The sequence below is a fragment of the Martes martes genome (assembly GCF_963455335.1).
Source record: "Martes martes genome assembly, chromosome: 5".
Classification (NCBI taxonomy): Eukaryota; Metazoa; Chordata; class Mammalia; order Carnivora; family Mustelidae; genus Martes; species Martes martes.
In genome coordinates, this window is record NC_137892.1 from 56097240 (window position 1) to 56115248 (window position 18009).

The following is an 18009-nucleotide window of genomic DNA, read 5'->3' on the forward strand; positions in this document are numbered from 1 at the left end:
GAGTAATTTGATAAACAAAGGATAACATGTATTTTTCCTCTAAACATGATCCGAATTTGTAATTTTATAGAGACATCAAAATGAGCAAGAACTCCTGAACGTACAATGAAATTCTCATTATGATCCTAGAAAAAAAAGTTCTGTGTATGTGCAAATGATGGTTTATCATAATAGAGCAATATTCATGTAGTTCATCCATCTGCGGTGGTAGTTTTCAGCCTGTCTTCCTTTGCTACCGCTTTTATTTTTAGTTTTTCTTTGGAGACAGAAGCAGATACATAAGTCCTCAGAATGACAAATATCTTTCTTCTATAAAGCTCAAACAAAATCACACAATCATGAATCTCAAAACAGTCCCAGATTAAACAAGGGATTTACTGTAAAGAGAATTACTTAAAGAAGAATTCTAGTAAAATGCTAAGGAAAATTCATCTGAGAAAGATTAAGCTATTTTCTATTGCTTAAAATTTTTTCCTCTTTTAAATTATTTTAAAAGGCCTTGTAACTTAATATATAACAATAAATTTCTGCATGAATTTCTTTATATCTGATACAATGCTTGGGGTACACTTACCCTCCTGAAAACTTGCAGTATGACATAAACTCAGAGCTTTTTGATATTTACCTCTAGAGGATTTGTTCTTGAAAGAGTAATATGAAATTTCTATTAAGAAAGATAAACTCTGGGGCACCTGGGTGGCTCAGAGGGTTAAAGCCTCTGCCTTCAGCTCAGGTCATGATCCCAGGGTCTTGGGATCGAGCCCCGCATTGGGCTCTCTGCTCCGCAGGGAGCCCGCTTCCTCCTCTCTCTCTCTGCCTGACTCTCTGACTACTTGTGATCTCTGTCTGTCAAATAAATAAATAAAAATCTTTAACAAAGAAAGAAAGAAAGAAAGAAAGAAAGAAAGAAAGAAAGAAAGAAAGAAAGAAAAACTCTGTTTATTATTATGTAGTATTATTGTTATTAGCAGAAATTTATAGTTAGCTACTTCTGAATGGGAAATGGTGCAAGTTTTATATCTGATACCATGAATGCTTCTACATGACAGTTTCAGAATGATATCCATAAAATGAATATTACTATTTATTTTAGTCTCAGCTTCAGGTCCATATCCCTACCAAAATTCATCCCCTCCCCTATATATCTTAAAGGCTATCAAGCCAAGGCTTTCTATTCCCTGGTTCCTTCTGGTCCTGCTTGACATTCCAAGGGCAAGGGTGCTTTCCAAAACTAATGTGGAAGAAATGACCCTTCTTCAGCAGTCCTTGACCTGGTTTTCTCTACTTCAGTGTATACCTCTTGAGACTGACTTTTCTTTCACAGTCTTTTTATGTTGGCTTCTATTTTGATAATGAAATGTTAGACTGTTACCGTCTGTCGTTGAGCCCTCTTCTGTCTATACACTCTTTCTAGGTGGCTTCATGGTTTCATGAGTATAAATAAAAACTATGTGTTGATAATTCTTAAATTTATAGCTATATTCCTGAGCTTCCCAGGAACCCTGGATTCACATATTCTGCGTAGTGTTTGATATATCCACATGTGTAAACTTACTAGGCATCTCAAAGTTAACATGATCCAAATAGAACTCCTGATTTTCATTCCAAGTCTGCTCTTCACTTACTCTTGCCCATTTCAGTAAATGACACTACCATCCACTCATTTGTTCAAGCCAAATGTTTGGAGCTGGGCTATCCGATATGGTAACCAAAACTTGCATGTGGTTATTTAAATTAAAATTAAGTAAAACTAAAAATTCCATTTCATAGTTATGTTAGTCACATTTTAATTGTTCAATAGTCACATATCTAATGGCTACCATAGCAGACAGTGAAGATATAAAATTTTAATAAAATTCAGAAAATTTTATTTAACAGTACTAGTCTAAAGTCATGATTTCTATCTGTCTCTCCCTCACCATATATCTCAGGTCCTATCTGCTCAATCAAAATAATGTCCTTTACTCAAGAAATGAAAGGTTATGCTAAAGTCACTTATAATTACCCCAAGTTGATTTTATCTTTGGAATTACCATATTGGTCAGAGCTATCATAACTGCTTTCTGCAGTAGTCTCCTAACCTGTCTCCCAGGTTGTCCTTATCAACTGCTTCTTTGTGGAGCAGCCAACAGGATCTATTTAAAACATAAATTAGGTTATGTTATCCTCTTGCTTTCAACCCAAACCCTCTGATGATTCCCATTGTTCAAAGAACAAAATCCAAACTTCTTATGCTGGTGTACAAGTTCATTATGACCCAGCTTCTTGCTTATGTATTATTTATTTCTCTGTTCCTCTAATAAGAACTTCATTTCTTTGAGAACCAGAATATTTCTTATCTGGTTTACCACTTTATCTCTAGTTTCAAAGTTGCAGCTGGCACACAGTCGAGGATTAAGACATATTTTCTAGATGAATTGATGTAAAAAGAAAGAACTATGAAAATTTTGACTTTCAAGATATTCCCATTGCTTTTGATTTTATTTATGATCCATGAACTTAAAAAAAGATGTGGACAAGAGAGTGGATTTTTAACCTCCCCATTTATGATTAAAAGATGTAGTAATAGTTGATACAATCAAAATGAGATGTTTGAGTAAATTTGTGTATTAATTCACTAAAAATTTCCCGAGTGACAGGGTACTGTGTTAGTTTTCCCCTGGTGGGGGGAAAAAAAGAATGCTCCTAAGATTCACCATACCATTAATGAAAAGCACCCTTAGTATGGTTTTTTATTTTTAAATCTATAATTTGACAAAACATAAAAGGAATGACAAAATTGATAGCAAGTCCTGACTGATGAAATTCAACATTATTTCATTTTTAATTTTGAAAAACACATAATTTATACTTACTGAATATAAAAATAAATAAATTTAAAATTTAGGTTTATGTCTTTAATGCAATGTATATTCTCAATAACTTTTTGTCTTACTCTTAATTATAAAATTTATATAAAGTGTTGGAAATGGATAATTTTTCTTCTTTCAGTGTTCCCATTTTAAATATTTCAGCTGCTCTTTTCTACCCTTTTGTCATCAAAATTTTGAAACACATTGTATTCACACTTTATAAAATGGGATGAAATAAAAATAAAGTCACTGAAGGATATAAAAATATCCTAATCTCTGTTCTTGGGAAATAAATTTTTACTTTGGGGGTATCATCTTCAGATCATTTAGATTTCTTGCTGTATGGTCTTCTGACTACCAGCATTATAATCAACTGGGCATTTGTGAAAATGGAGATTCCTGAAGTCACACACATAAAATTAAATGGGGGTATAGATGGAGCATAGAAATTCACATTAAAACAACAACAACAACAACTCATGGTGATACATTTTAAATGTTTTGAAGTTTGAGAATGAATACTCGGTGTTTGTAATGAAGTTCAATGGAATCATCCAAAGCAGACTTTAATGGTCTTTGTGTAAATAGCCCTACACTGCTCAAAGTACAGTTTGATTTAAAAAAAAAAAAGGAGCTGTTTTATCTGAATGACAGTATGCGATTTTTATGTGACAGTGTGCCCTCTCTTAGCCTCAAAGGCTCTACTACTACATGCTCATCTTTGGACTTGGAAGTCTTTCATTATCAAGATTTTAGGCTTAAAATCAAGATTGGGTTAAAATGAAAATGCCTATTTAAGAAAATATAATTTATAACTATTACTAATTCATCATGAATCTTTTTATTAGACTAATTTCAGGAACATAGCAGGACCTAAATGATTGAAACAGAAATAGCTGAGTTTCATTTGTGGAAAGAATTCAGAGCACAAGGAAGTTTGGCTAAGCATAGTTTGAGTAATCAATCAATCAACTGAATTCACAAATGATTCCTGGTAATTGTGTTACACGTAATGGGAAAGCACAGAGATAAGCTTTATCTCCCACCAAGGGGCTTAAAATACATGGAAGAGGTACGTTATGTGCCAAAATATTCCATCATATTAAGTAAAAACTGCTACAAGAAATGTATGAAGAGCACAAAGTAAGCAGTGATTCCTAAGGTGAAGAAGTACAGCTCATAAAGTTCCTTGGAGGACCTACTATTTAACCTTGACCTTTAAAGTAGAAAGAATTTGTATATAAGGAAACCCCAGAGGGACCTGATACCACTGGATATGGATATTAAAGTTGCTGAGTATCCACTACGGGAGAGCAAAGGCCTAGAATAAAGAATAAAATAAATACTGATGACAGAATACACATTTTTTTTTCATATTCAGGTCTTAAAAAAATTCAAATACGACAGGAGGCCTTTTAAGAATCTTATTTACCATAAAGATAATAGAAACCTATGGTTCCAGTCTAGTCAAAAGCTCTACCATAGAGTAATTTAGGCAGGCATTAAAGGTTGGTAGTACTTCTTCCACATTGCACATTGTAAAGTGTTATTATTTTGGTTTCTTTACTAAAAATAATGCCCTTTCTAGAGCCTGGCTGATGAGGAACAGAAGGCAAGCTGAGAACAAAGCAGAAGCTGATACCCCATAAACCCTCGCCCAGGGGATATATGTAACATTCCCCAGGCACTCCTGGCTTCCATAAGGAAAAACAAATAGTTAACTTATAGAGATCACAATCCTTCAAGACCTGAGTCTCCTTCGGTTTACAAATGTCCTAGTGATGTACAAGGAAGAAGCTTTCTTATCAATAGCCTAATTCCCAGAGACCCATAACTCAGTTCCTAAGCCCTAACATCACCCTCCCCTCCATAAAATTGAGGGAGGCTGAGGCAGAAGGAAATGTAAATGAAGTTGAATTTCTTCTAAACCTTAAGCTCATTGACAAGGACCTGTGATAGGAGGAGTGTGACATTTCACCAGGAAACGCCCTGGTGTCTTCATGGTGGTATCTCATTAGAGGGAAAAACACCTTGGCCTGAGGATAACTAGGTCTCCATTCATTATCCTGAGGGTCTTCTTTACCATATGACAGCCCTTCTGAATACCTGCTTTGTCCTCCCATCCCCAACTCCTGAGAATATAATCAGCCACTCCTCGGGATTGCAGGACAGCAGTTCTTTCTGCCCACGGGTCCTGGCCCCATGCTGTAATAAACCGCTATTTTGTACCAAAGATGTCTCAAGAATTCTTTCTTGGTCATCGGCTCCGGACCTCTCTTATATTCTAAAATTTCATCATGACCATTATAGATGTTAGATATTAGAAACTGGCACTTAAGCCAGAAAGAATATTTAAAGAGCCAGTGACAATATAACAATCACAGGGACATTTCCAAAGAAGCTCCCATACTATTCACCAATGCCAATGACAAAATAGAAAATTAAAAACTCCAGCTGTTGTACATCTACCCTTTGTGAAATGATGACAAGTAGAGGTTGTTAGAATAGTATCATCAAGCATACTTCTGAAAAATTTTCCCCAGGATTAGAATAATCAGTAAAATCTAAGTAGAAGATGAGACTGGAACTGAATCTAATCTTTTCTTTTTTAAAGATTTTATTTATTTGAGAGAGAGAGAGAGAGAGAATGTGTGTGTGTGTGTGTGTGTGTGTGTGTGTGTGTGTGTGTGTAAAGGCAGGGGGAGAGATAGGGGGAGAAGCAGGCTCCCTGTGGAGCATGACCCAGAGCCCAAGGCAGACACTTACCTGACTGAGCCACCTAGGCACCGCAGGAACCTAATCTAATCTTTTGAAGTTCAGTTTTTATTTTCTTATCTAAAAATGAACAAAACTAACTATTTGGAGTTGAGATTGGGAACATACAAGTTTATAGATAGAATTCATAAAATACTTAAGAGTAGCAAAGCACAGAAAAAAGTAATTAACACAGTAATTTGCCCTTCCCTGAGGAAACATATATTCAGTGATTTTAACTTAAAATATATTACTTATATAGGTCACTTATACTAGAAAATTTCATTTGTATGAAAAATCAGATAAACAGGCATTATGAGCAATCATTAAGTGACATTACAAATATAAACACATTCAGAAGACTGACTTTATAGGTAAGGTCGTATAAAGAAGGAAATGGGAAATCTATTTCATGACTTGGAAAAAATGCAAGAGACAGTAGCCTATGATGTCAGAAATGCAAAAAGAAAGAAAAAAATAGAAAAAGTAAACAGCATCAACACTGGAGTCAATACACTAATTTTGAGGCAGAGGGAGAGGGTAGCAAAACGGCCCCACAGTGTGAAACATCTGGTCATTGAATCAAAAATGGACTTTAATTGGAAACAGACAGATGGCATAAACACTATTAACACGGAGAAAGCTGTTGCGTAGACATAGAGATCTAGGATATTGACTTTGGCAGTACCGTCTTTACTTTGCATTGCCAATGTTATTCAAATTGATGGAAGATCAGGGAAGGTTGACCTTCTTGCTTAACATTTCTTCAGGCCCATTCCTGCTCTTTTAAATTGATAATTACCTACTCTCATGTAATTAAACAAATAGGTAAAACATCTCTGTTTTTGATATTATGCACATGTATGTATGGTGAAAGAAAGGGCTGTCATACACAAGCGTCTAGCTTTCTTTTGGCAATATTAGCTCAAAATAAGTTTCTAAGTATTTTTATTATAAGAAGCTAAAAATTTTATCATTCTTAAAGTTGAAAGTAAGGATTCAGGAATAATTATCTAAACTTTTTTTTTAATAGTGCATATCAAAACATGATAAGAAATTCAAACACAGTGAGATAATCAGGTGATAGAAATATTCTCATCTAGATGGTTTATCAGACATGATTTACAGAGTTGTTAAAGATATTTAATCATTACATTCAAGTCTAATCTATAAATCCATTTTAAATAGGCTTTGTCACAGAGTATTTAGTAAAAAAGTGCCAGTGATAAGTGTTTTTAATAAAATTCTTTTCAGAAGTATCTTATTTATGCACTGGTGATAAAGCCTTTTTTTGTACATGGAAGAAAGCATTATTCATTTAAATTAGTGACTCAGACTCCAATACTGATTTGAGAATCTGATGAAAATGAAGGATATTCCTTCCTGAAAAAGCACATCCACACAGAATTTTTCAAATACTTTCAAGAAGTTTATCCTTTAAAGTTCCATATTTGGGTTCCATGGATCCAGAGTAGAGAATCTCTGGTTTCAAAGAAATTTAGAGATAAAGTTAGCAAACACAGTAGAAATTGGGTGTAATGATAGAGCTCACTTTCCCAATTGCTTAATTAAGTCACTGCTCATGTGTTTAAAATCCTTAATAGTTAATTATATAACTTTCTTTTCTGTTTTAGTTGTCCAAAAGTTCTACTTTATAATATACCAAAACAGATGAAATAGTTGAATGGGATTACCATTACCATGATAAGCACTGAATAATGTACAGAATTGTTTAATGACTATATTGTACACCTGAGACATATATAACACTGTTTGTTAATTATGCTGGAATTAAAAATTTTTAAGAATCACAAGAGGTTAAGAATTCTAACAAGCAGAGTGTTACATATTATCTTGATAGAATTATAATCCAGTTAATAAAACAACAACAACAACAACAACAACAACAAACTGTAAGGGCCTATTTAGCCAGAGCGATTCCATCTTGGATTAAATAGTCATTTTTGTTGTTTATGCAGTAAAAGTTAAACTGATCTTGCCCGCCCCCCCCCTCCCCCGGGACTTACTTAAAAGCAAGCCCAGGAAACCAGTTCCAGGTAACAAAGCCCAAATACAAGGGCGGGTCAGGACAGGTGGAGATATCCAATTAGTGGGGGCCATACTGTCTCTAGCTACCAAGGAGTATGGGCCCCACCTTTTGGGCACCAATTCTGACCAAGGTGATAGGCTAGTTCAAATATCTACTAGGGTAAATTGTAATTCAATTGGCCACCCGTGTGTGACCTAGCATAACTGTGCAGCTTTCTCTCTGTGTTACAATCTCATTGGCCACCTGTGTGTGGCCAGGCCCAGCCACATGGCCCTTGCCCTTTAAAAGTTAGTCGGTAAGGTGGAGAGGAGTCGCCCTCTCTGTAAGAGGCGCAGCCCCTGCGGGTTGGTTTGATTCTTGATGCTTGGCGCGAAATAAAGCTTTGCTTGACCTTCGCTTTGTATCAGTCTCACTCCTTTAATCACGGACCCATTTATTGGGGACCTTTCAAAGCAAAAACGAAACTTGGCAGAAAAAGATATTTTAATCTTTTATTACCTTGCTTATTATCTTACTTTTTCAAGTGCTTTTGGAAACACGTTTTTTCTAACAGTTTTACATAATCGGTACATCCTCATAATTCCATTGTTTACTTATGATTTCCTTTCTTTAAATTGAACCAAGTTTTATTTTTTCCATTTATAAGTACAGAGCCTTTGAATATATCTTGATTAAAATAGCAATAGGCAACATTTATTGGGCACTGTGTTAAGTCCCCTACAAAAATAATTTCAAATGAATTCTCACAACAATCTGGGAGGAAATAAGGATGATTAAAAACAACAACAACAAAATAATATAATAAAATTTGCCTACCTATAACTTCCATTGATTACTACTAGTTCTGTTCTCTGGAATAATCTAGAACAACTCTATTTTAAATCACAGGTTTTTGGGTTTTTTAAAGACTGTGATCATTAAGGAGGAAGAAAGGAACTTATAAATCATTTTAGATTAAAATTTTCAGTTTACAAGTGATAAAATTGAGACAAAAATAACAAGATATGCATTACTTCTCTCAACAGTATTGTACCAGAATGCCCAATGTGCCATTAACCTTTCTTTAAAGCATGTTCTTCAGATGGCTCCTCATCCATCCTTCCTCCCAATTGCTCTTTTCAAGGCTCTTCATTAGTGTGGCACCAGGAATCTGCCATAAAGCTCCATTTGGGGCTTGAGCAGCAAGTGGCAGAATTTGTGCTTGCTTTGAAATGACCAGTTTATTCAACAAATTTTTTAAAAAAATCTTTTAAGCGGCTATATTGTGAGGATTTTCATATGAATACCCGTCAATTGATCAATTTTGTACATTTAGTTTTAGTTTTAATGGAATTTTTAAAATGTCAGACAGACCTCAAAAAGATTGAGTAAGAAAAATTGGAAATATAAAACCACTCAATAATAGATGGTCCTATTTACTGAACACTCACAGTGTGTCAGGAACAGGATTGATTGCATTAAATGAATGTCTTATGACATCTTCCCAGACATCTCATACACTAGATACTCTTTGGTACTATTATTAATGCACATTTTATAGATAAGGAAACTTAGGTCCAGACATGTGAGAGCCACATAGTTTGAAGTGTGAGAACTAAAATTTAATCTCAGAAAACTCTTTGGGACTCCTAAATTTAGTCACTACATTATAGTACCTCATTCAATTGGTGATAACAGGATAGGTATGTCGGTTCTTCAATATTTTATTATGAAATTAAAACTTAAAAATTTAAAATACAGAAACATATGAGGCAAAAATTATGTCCACCTTCCAGATAGTAACCAAAATTAGCTTAGTTATATTTTTCCAGGTTTTTCTAGATAAAATAAATTATAAATTTTGGATGGTATCAGAAAATGGTAATGGTGTTAAAAGCTGAAGTTCATAGATAATCATTTCTGCGATTAAGAAAGATATTTTCCTTTTGTGAAATATTTTAGCAGAGTAGGTGACTTATAACCAGATTAACAGCTGCATTTCCACTGTTTATACAAGGTAATAAAATTGATTAGCCAATGCGATATTATAAAATTTCATAATCAACACATCTCCTAGTATTTTTCAACTTTGAGTAGATTATTATGTTACATGAGCCACAAACTATAAAGGCTGAACATCCTGCAAACTGCATTTTACTGCTTTGATCAAATAAAATGCAGATAAATTAATCTAGCATCTATTTAATGATATGCATAATTGCTGTTGTGCTACATGGTAATTAAGCCTGAACGGACAACAGATGATTATAATTTTACATAGTCAAGATAAAATTCTATAGCTCTTTTCTTTTATTATTTCTTCAGTATTTTCATGACTGGTAGTACTGACAATTTTATTTGATATTATGTAAAACTTAATCCTCATTAATCACACACACATATTCTGACCCCATAGCTACTCCCTTCAGCACCCAGGTCTTAATCTGACTCCTCCACTGTTAAAGAGTTCTATTAAATACAAGTGTCTCCTCTCTTCTGTCTCTGTAGCTACACACCAAGATTAAGACCTTAAGACCTGTTTCCCTTCTCTGAAATTTTCCCCCACCTAAGAACTAAATAAAACAAAATTTTGTAAAGAATGGCTATGGAATAAGGCATTATTTGGCTTTGAATTTATTCTCTACTTACTTCCTTTTGAATGAAATTGAGCAATACACCTAAGCTCTTGAACCTCAGTTTATCTGTAAAATACGGGATAAGACTTGTACCTGCTTGAAAGAAGTATTGTGTGAATTACATAGCCAATGGATGTAAAGATTTTGGCCCAGGCTGTGACACAGTTATTGCTCAGTAATTTGTAACTGATGGTATTATCCTTGCCTCAGCCTAATTCCCTCTTTAGCTATCACAGGTCCAGAGAGCTAGGGGCTCTGTGGATCTGATGCTTAGATAACTGACTTGTTTGGCTAGGCTGACCCAGGACTGTGGCAATCCCCACAGACTCTCAGAACATGGTCTGGGTGGTTAGATCTGAGGGTAAGGGAAGTTTTAGGGGAGTAAAGGTAACTGTTCACATAAGGGGAAGGAAGGCTGGTGAAGGACAGTTGGAGGTTCTAAAAAGCCAAGTCACCAATTAACCAGAAAGGTTGGTTAGAGTAGATTAAGTTACAGGGGTCCGGAAGCTGCAGGCATGCATGTGGGTGAGTGCATATACATTCCAGCTCCCCAAAACACATAGAAATCATACCATGGTAACTGCAGCTAGATTATTTCCAGAATCATTATTTTTACTACAAAAATGTTCCTCTACAATAAATAATTTAGTTTTACACTTCAAATAAGCCACAGTAGTGGTCATAATATTTCAAGGACAAGAAAAAAATCACTACCTACTTCATTCTCTGAAGGAGAGAAAATATTCATCCTGTAATACTTTCATACCAAGGCATACCATACAAATGGCCAGGATTGATGATACAGTGAAACTCATTCACACTTAAATATATTTAATGAATCAGGAGACATAATGAGTTAAGCTATTTCTCACTTTCACTAGGGGTAAAGGATTAGAAAGCAGAGTGTCCCTGTAGATGTCCTGCCTTGGGTGTGAAGGGTAGGTAACATCAAAGAGAGGGGAACAGATGCAAAAACAGAATAGTGGCACTCTGAAAAGTGACTCTGAAGGTGTCCAGAGTTTTCCCAGGCTGTGCTTCTTATCTTAAAGACAAACAAAATTAAGAGTTGTGTTTTCCTGTCTATGATGTAGTTTAGGAAAACACTTTTCATTATTATGCTGTAGTGGAGAAATGATATATACAGAGTTGGAGGTGGTAACGATAGTGATAATATTTATCTGGATTTTACAATGCTCTAGGTACAGGGAAATTCTGACTCATGATTAGCAGAAATAAATAACAGACAATGCAAGAAGCTTTTATAACTTGACTTGTTTTCCCACAAGTCAGTAAAGCACAATAAAACAAAGTGCATTTTAATTATCAAGACATGATAGACTGTAACTAAGTTCTGTATTAAAAAGTTACTGGTTATAAATCAATATAATTGAAACCATACGTGTGCTAATTCCTAATTGATGATTGAATGCATTTGTTGTCAGAGAGCTCAAGCAGAATAACTACATCCTGTCACTCCAGCTCTCAGGAAATTGAGGGCCCATATCAAGGGAGAAAGTTCTAACTCGGGGATTTTGTAAGTTCTACAATCACATTTCTGAGAGTACAACTGGGAATGTATTTTAGGTGTATATGGATTTTCTTATTAATTCTAACTGAAAAGTAACAACCCATATTTAGTCAATTGGAGCCGGATTAGTTCATTGGAAATAGAACCTTCATTATGATATCAAATTGTTCTGGCTTAGACAGTCTTGAAATGTTAGATCTCTTTTATTTAGCGGGATAACATTAATTGAATATAAATAAGTTATTTTAGGAATAATAGACCACAAATATATTTATTTATCAAATCTAGAATCATAGATATGGCATCTACTAAATGCCACTTAACGATAATATTCTTCAGTTATGGTTTTGGTATGAAGAATATGTTTATATAGAAAAATACTGGACCAGGAAATCTAATTAAAATTATTACTAAAATCATAAATGGGCGTACGCATCCATTAATTCATCACTTCATTTCAAAAATAATTAGTGGCTATATTCTCGCCTATTTTAGGTATCACTGATATGAAGTTACATAAAATTTTTTAAGGATTTATTTATGTTAGAGAGAGAGCACACAAGCAGGGCGAGAGGCAGGAAGGAGAGAGAGACAATCTCAAGCAGGTGCGGGAGCCTGACGCATCGTTCGATCTCACCACCTGGAGATCATGACCTAAACCAAAATCAAGAATTGGCTGCTTAACCGACTGAGCTACCCAGACACCCCTGGAATCCACTTTTAAGGAGATCACAGTCTATGTGGTGAAAGTGGATGGGCAAATACTCCCTATGAAATATGATAAGCACATCATGATATGTATATGTAAGGTATAATGGATAAGACGACGTAGTAATGAATTATTCAGAAGGGGGTTTGGGCAGGTGAGGGAAACTTCAGCAGACATAGTGGCACAAACATTTCAGGTTATACAAAGTACCTAATGGAGAAACCAACACCTATGCATTTAGTGTATCCTAGTGAAATATAGCAGAACACCATTAAGTAATAACAACAAAATGCAACGGTAGAGTGGAAAGGGAAATACTAAAAGACATGCATCTAGAGAAGTAAGCAGTGTGTGTACCAGAGCATGCCAGAAAATACAATGCAAATTTGGAAGTGGGGAGAATTTAAAATAATTTAAGCAGGCAAGTAATATAATATTTAAGAAATGTACTAATCTTTAAATTATTAAGAGACTATGATGAAAGCAGATGCTGACATTCTCATTTCCTTAGGGATTGGACAGGCTAGCAATGACTGGTTAGGGTCAATAGCTAGGAGTTGGGTCCATTATGATCTATAGTTTATGCTTTTCAAAGTAGCACAAGATAGGTGAGCTTTTGAAAAGCTGGTGAGCTTTTGAACAATAATGTTTCACGAAGAACATACTTGAGGGAGCGCCATTGTTTCTAAGCCTGTAAACTTTCCAATCCTTCTAGAATATGTGCAAATCTCTCCTTATAATTCTATCCCAGTTTTGACTCTGATAGCTATAGGCCTATTCTCCTTTCACATAAAAAATTCTCAGTCCTAGCTAAAACCTGACTCTAAGATTTCACCCTCCATTTACTTAATGTTTAGCAATCTGACTTACATCCCCACAATCCATTAAAATTATTCTTGCTAAGGGCACCTTGCTCTATGTAATTGGTAGATAATTTTTTATTCCTTCTCTAACTGGGGGACTCTATCACTTTGAAAACCCCAAATTCTACCTTGGTACTGGTGGCATTACTCTATTCCTTTTCCCCTCCTGTCACTCTAGTTCTCATTCTTTTTGCTGAATCCTCTTCTTCCATCTGTTTTTTATTTTTATTTTTTATTTTTTTAAAAGATTTTATTTATTTATTTGACAGGCAGAGATCACAAGTAGGGAGAGAAGCAGGCAGAGAGAGAGGAGGAAGCAGGTTCCCTGCTGAGCAGAGAGCCCGATGCAGGGCTCTATCCCAGGACCCTGGGATCATGACCTGAGCCAAAGGCAGAGGCTTAACCCACTGAGCCACCCAGGTGCCCCATTCCATCTGTTTTTTAAATACTGATTTTCTTTAAAATACCTTCTTTAACCTCTCTCCTAAAATCCATGTGTGTATATATATATATATATATATATATATATATATATATATATATATATATGTTAATATGATTATTTAGAGAAAAAGAGAAAGAGAGTGCCAGGGAGGGCAGGACAGACTCCCTGATGACTGTGGAGCCCAACATAGGGCTCATTCCTATGACCCTGAGATCATGACCTGAGCTGTAATCAAGGGGCTGGCACCTAACCAACTGAGCCACCCAGGCACCCCTAAGATCCATATCTTATAGTCAATATTTTGCTAGATGTCAAACTTTTTTCTGAAATCTTCCTATTGAACTGGTAACATTTTATTGTGTAAATGTGTAAATTGTAAATGTGTAAATTGTGTAAATGTGCCTTTATCACAGCAGCTGTAACACTTGACTAAACTCATTTGTTTATACTTACCTCTCCATACCATAATAAGAAAATTTCAAGGAGAGGGATCCTCTATTGCTCTATTTATTCCTTTCATTTTTACCCAAAGTGCCTGCTATAGAGCCAGTATTTATTATATACCAGACTTGATACCAAGTGTTTTTTTACATTATCTCATTAGCTCTACTAAAACACAGATATTATTATTCTCATTTTACATATGAGGAAACTACCATTTTAGGAGTTGGGCAAAACTTTCAAGATCACATAGCTACTAAGTAGCAAAGCAATGTTAGCATAAAGTCAGTGTGACTCTAAAATCCAATGTTAAATGCTTTATACATATATTATCAGTCATTAAGCCAAAGGTAGCAAATTAGTTGCATATCTTGAGCCTACTTTCACTGACCAGTGGGGGCCACTGGGAGTGCTGTATAGAGGATTTTTTTTTTTTTTTTTTTTTTTTTTAAAGATTTTATTTATTTATTTGACAGACAGAGATCACAAGTAGGCAGAGAGGCAGGCAGAGAGAGAGAGAGGGAAGCAGGCTCCCTGCCGAGCAGAGAGACCAACGTGGGGCTCGATCCCAGGACCCTGGGATCATGACCTGAGCTGAAGGCAGAGGCTTAACCTACTGAGCCACCCAGGCGCCCCTGTATAGAGGATTTTGAGGTTGAATCTGTACTCACTGGGAAAGAGTACTATAGCTGCTCAACATTGCTCATGAAGAATATCCAATGGTAATGGAGTATGTTTGCAATCATTACATTTCTATACTTCCTCCTTAGGAAAGACTGATGATTGGATAATAAATACATTTTATAGTTTTTGAACTAGTAGATCTTAAAACATTTTGGAGTAGTTCTCCAAATAGGATAGTATGATTCCCTAGGATTTATGGTGCTCTAAGTTGGCAGAGAAAAATAAATAAAAACATAACTTTCTTTATTCATTCTTTCCTTTTCCTCCCTTCTTTTCTCCTTCACTCTCTTCCTTCATCTCCCTTTCACATTTTATGGCCTCTGATGCAACTTTAATTCTCCTGAGGATAGGTAGTGTGTTTTATCAGTAATTATATTCTCCATAGTACCTTGCATATAGTTGGTACTGAATAAATATTTGTTGAATAATTACTTAAAAGTTGTCATCTTTTAGATACATGATCTCCTAATAAGCTTCTCTTTCCAGCCCAATAGATGAAAAGAAATTAATATGTTGATTGGGTAGTTTTATTACTGATAAGTATGATTAAAGCAAATAAGAGGACTACTTCCAGTTAATCACTTTTTTCGTTACCTAACTTACCCCTCTGACCCTGCTTGAAAATAATGTCTTTATCCTGAAGTCTTAATGAAGTTATTCACACTGAATACCCAATTAGATTGCATTTTATGTAATAAATCTCCTGTTCTGTGTTCAGCTTAAAGAAGCAGATTCCTGGGCTGCTAAAAGAATTACACATTTACCTGAGAATGTTTCTTACCGGTGGACATAGCCTCATCTATCTAGATTTTTAGTATATTAATACCCAAACTCTAAATTATTGTAGCTTATTATATGTTCATAAATCTTAGAAAAACCAACACTTTAAGGCAATAACTCCAAAAAATTATAAAGAAATAATTCTGGGGGCACCTGGGTGGCTCAGTGGGTTAAGCCTCTGCCTTCAGCTCTGGTCATGATCCCAGGGTCCTGGGATCGAGCCCCGCATCAGGCTCTCTGCTCAGCGGGGAGCCTGCTTCCCCCTTTCTCTGCCTGCCTCTCTGCCTACCTGTGATCTCTCTCTCTCTCTGTCAAATAAATAAATACAATCTTTAAAAAAAAAAAAAAGAAATAATTCTGATTGAAAAATTCAGTTGTTTCCCATGCTAATGGGAGATACTTTAGAATATGTAAATAAAGTTAACAAATAATTAGAACATAATTTGGTTCTAAACTTGCACTTGTTTTCAGAGTTATAATCTTTTTTTATTAGTAATGCTTTCTATACTGGAGAAGTATTACTATTTAGGGTAGCAAAGATGGTTATTAAAAAATGAAGAAATAATCTAGATGTTACAGAACTCTAAAAACAATAAACTATGAAATATAAAAGATTTGACTATCTGGATTAGAATAGGAGGGTTTAACAATGATTTTTAGTCAGAATGAATAAATATAGCTCAGAGATCAGAATATACAGAATGTTGACATCAATTCTCACCCATATACATGGCAAACACTACTAATCAATCATGCTACTTTTTCACTCTGAGGGGAACTTTATCCTTAAAACAGCACTGCTACTCCTTATCAATTTGAATTGGAACAAGAGATAAAACCTGGTCACTCTTTGTAAAAGAGATCTCTGTCTTTTCAAATGACACCAGTAAACCTTAAAAATCAAGGAAGGTAAAAATTATCATATTCAGATCTAGATATGGCTCGGTTTCAGTAAAATCTTTCATATACCTATGTTTCATCTTTCTTTTCCTTCTACCTAATTCTTTGCTGTGTACCTTTCCCAGGTGTGGTGATATGAACTGCACTGGTAAACCCAGTTCATAAAAAGAATCGATGATGCTGACAGTACCCACATAAATCATGCTGTCCTGTGCTACTAAGGTGGCAAGACAGAGAGACTCATATGCTGTATCTCTCTATATACCTCTCTCTCTTTCTCTCTCTTCAATATATACACGAATCTTTGAGATGATTCACCCAAAAAGCTCATTTTACCAAATGATAAAATTGGGTTTACAAATGCCAGCTTTCTGAAATTGCTGTTCAGTGGCAGAGATGAAAATAAGGTACAAGTCTTTTCGCCTCAGGAATTAACAGGGCTTGGATCTGCTGAGGGTTTTGTCTCAAAGAACGATGTTTTGGTTCATTAACTCATCTAATCACAGAACTTATTTAGGGGAGAGGAAGAGGTCTTTGTTCTTTTTAGAAAGACTTTTTCTACAACCCGGGCTTGAAATTTCATTTTCTCTCCACAGCTCGATACAATCTTACATTTTAAAATTAAAAAATAAATAAATAAATAAAATTTAATTATTTGTCATCTAAACCATACCTGCACAAAACAGAGCTTTTTCTTGACTCTATCTCTGATCTATTTTATTGTTTCCTCAGTTGTCCAGATTGCTATACATTCCCCCTTGCACTGAGGAGTGTCTCCTAATTAGTTCTGCACCTGGTCTTTGCTTAGTCTTTTCACTCATAAAACTTCATTTGATTAATTTTAAACACAAATGTCACTGAAGCCATTCCCCATTCTTACTAGAAAAAAGTCAAATTTTCTCCATTTAGGTGTCCTAGTCCTCTATAACCTGACTTTGTCCTCTTTCCTACTTTTTAACTTAAAATATTTCCTACTTAAGACTAATCTCCTCATTTTTTCCAAAAGGCACCATGCTTAATATCAGGTTCTTACTGTCTACTCAGAATGTTTTCCTGCTTTTCTTCTATCCCACTCTTTGTTGAAGTAACTCTTTAAAACTTCATGGAGCCAGGACGCCTGGGTGGTTCAGTCAGTTGAGCATCTGCCTTTGGCTTGGGTCATGATCTCAGTGTCTTGGGATCGAGTCCCATATTGGACTCCTTGCTCAGCGGGGAGCCTGGTTCTCCCTCTGCCTGAAGCTCTCCCTGCTTGATTCTCTCTCTGACAAATAAATAAATTAAATTAAATTAAATTAAATTCCATGAAGCCTTCTTCCAGGGATAATATTCCTCTTTCTCCTTTTATTAGTTATAACTTGTTAATTTTCTTCATTATAAAGCACCATGGT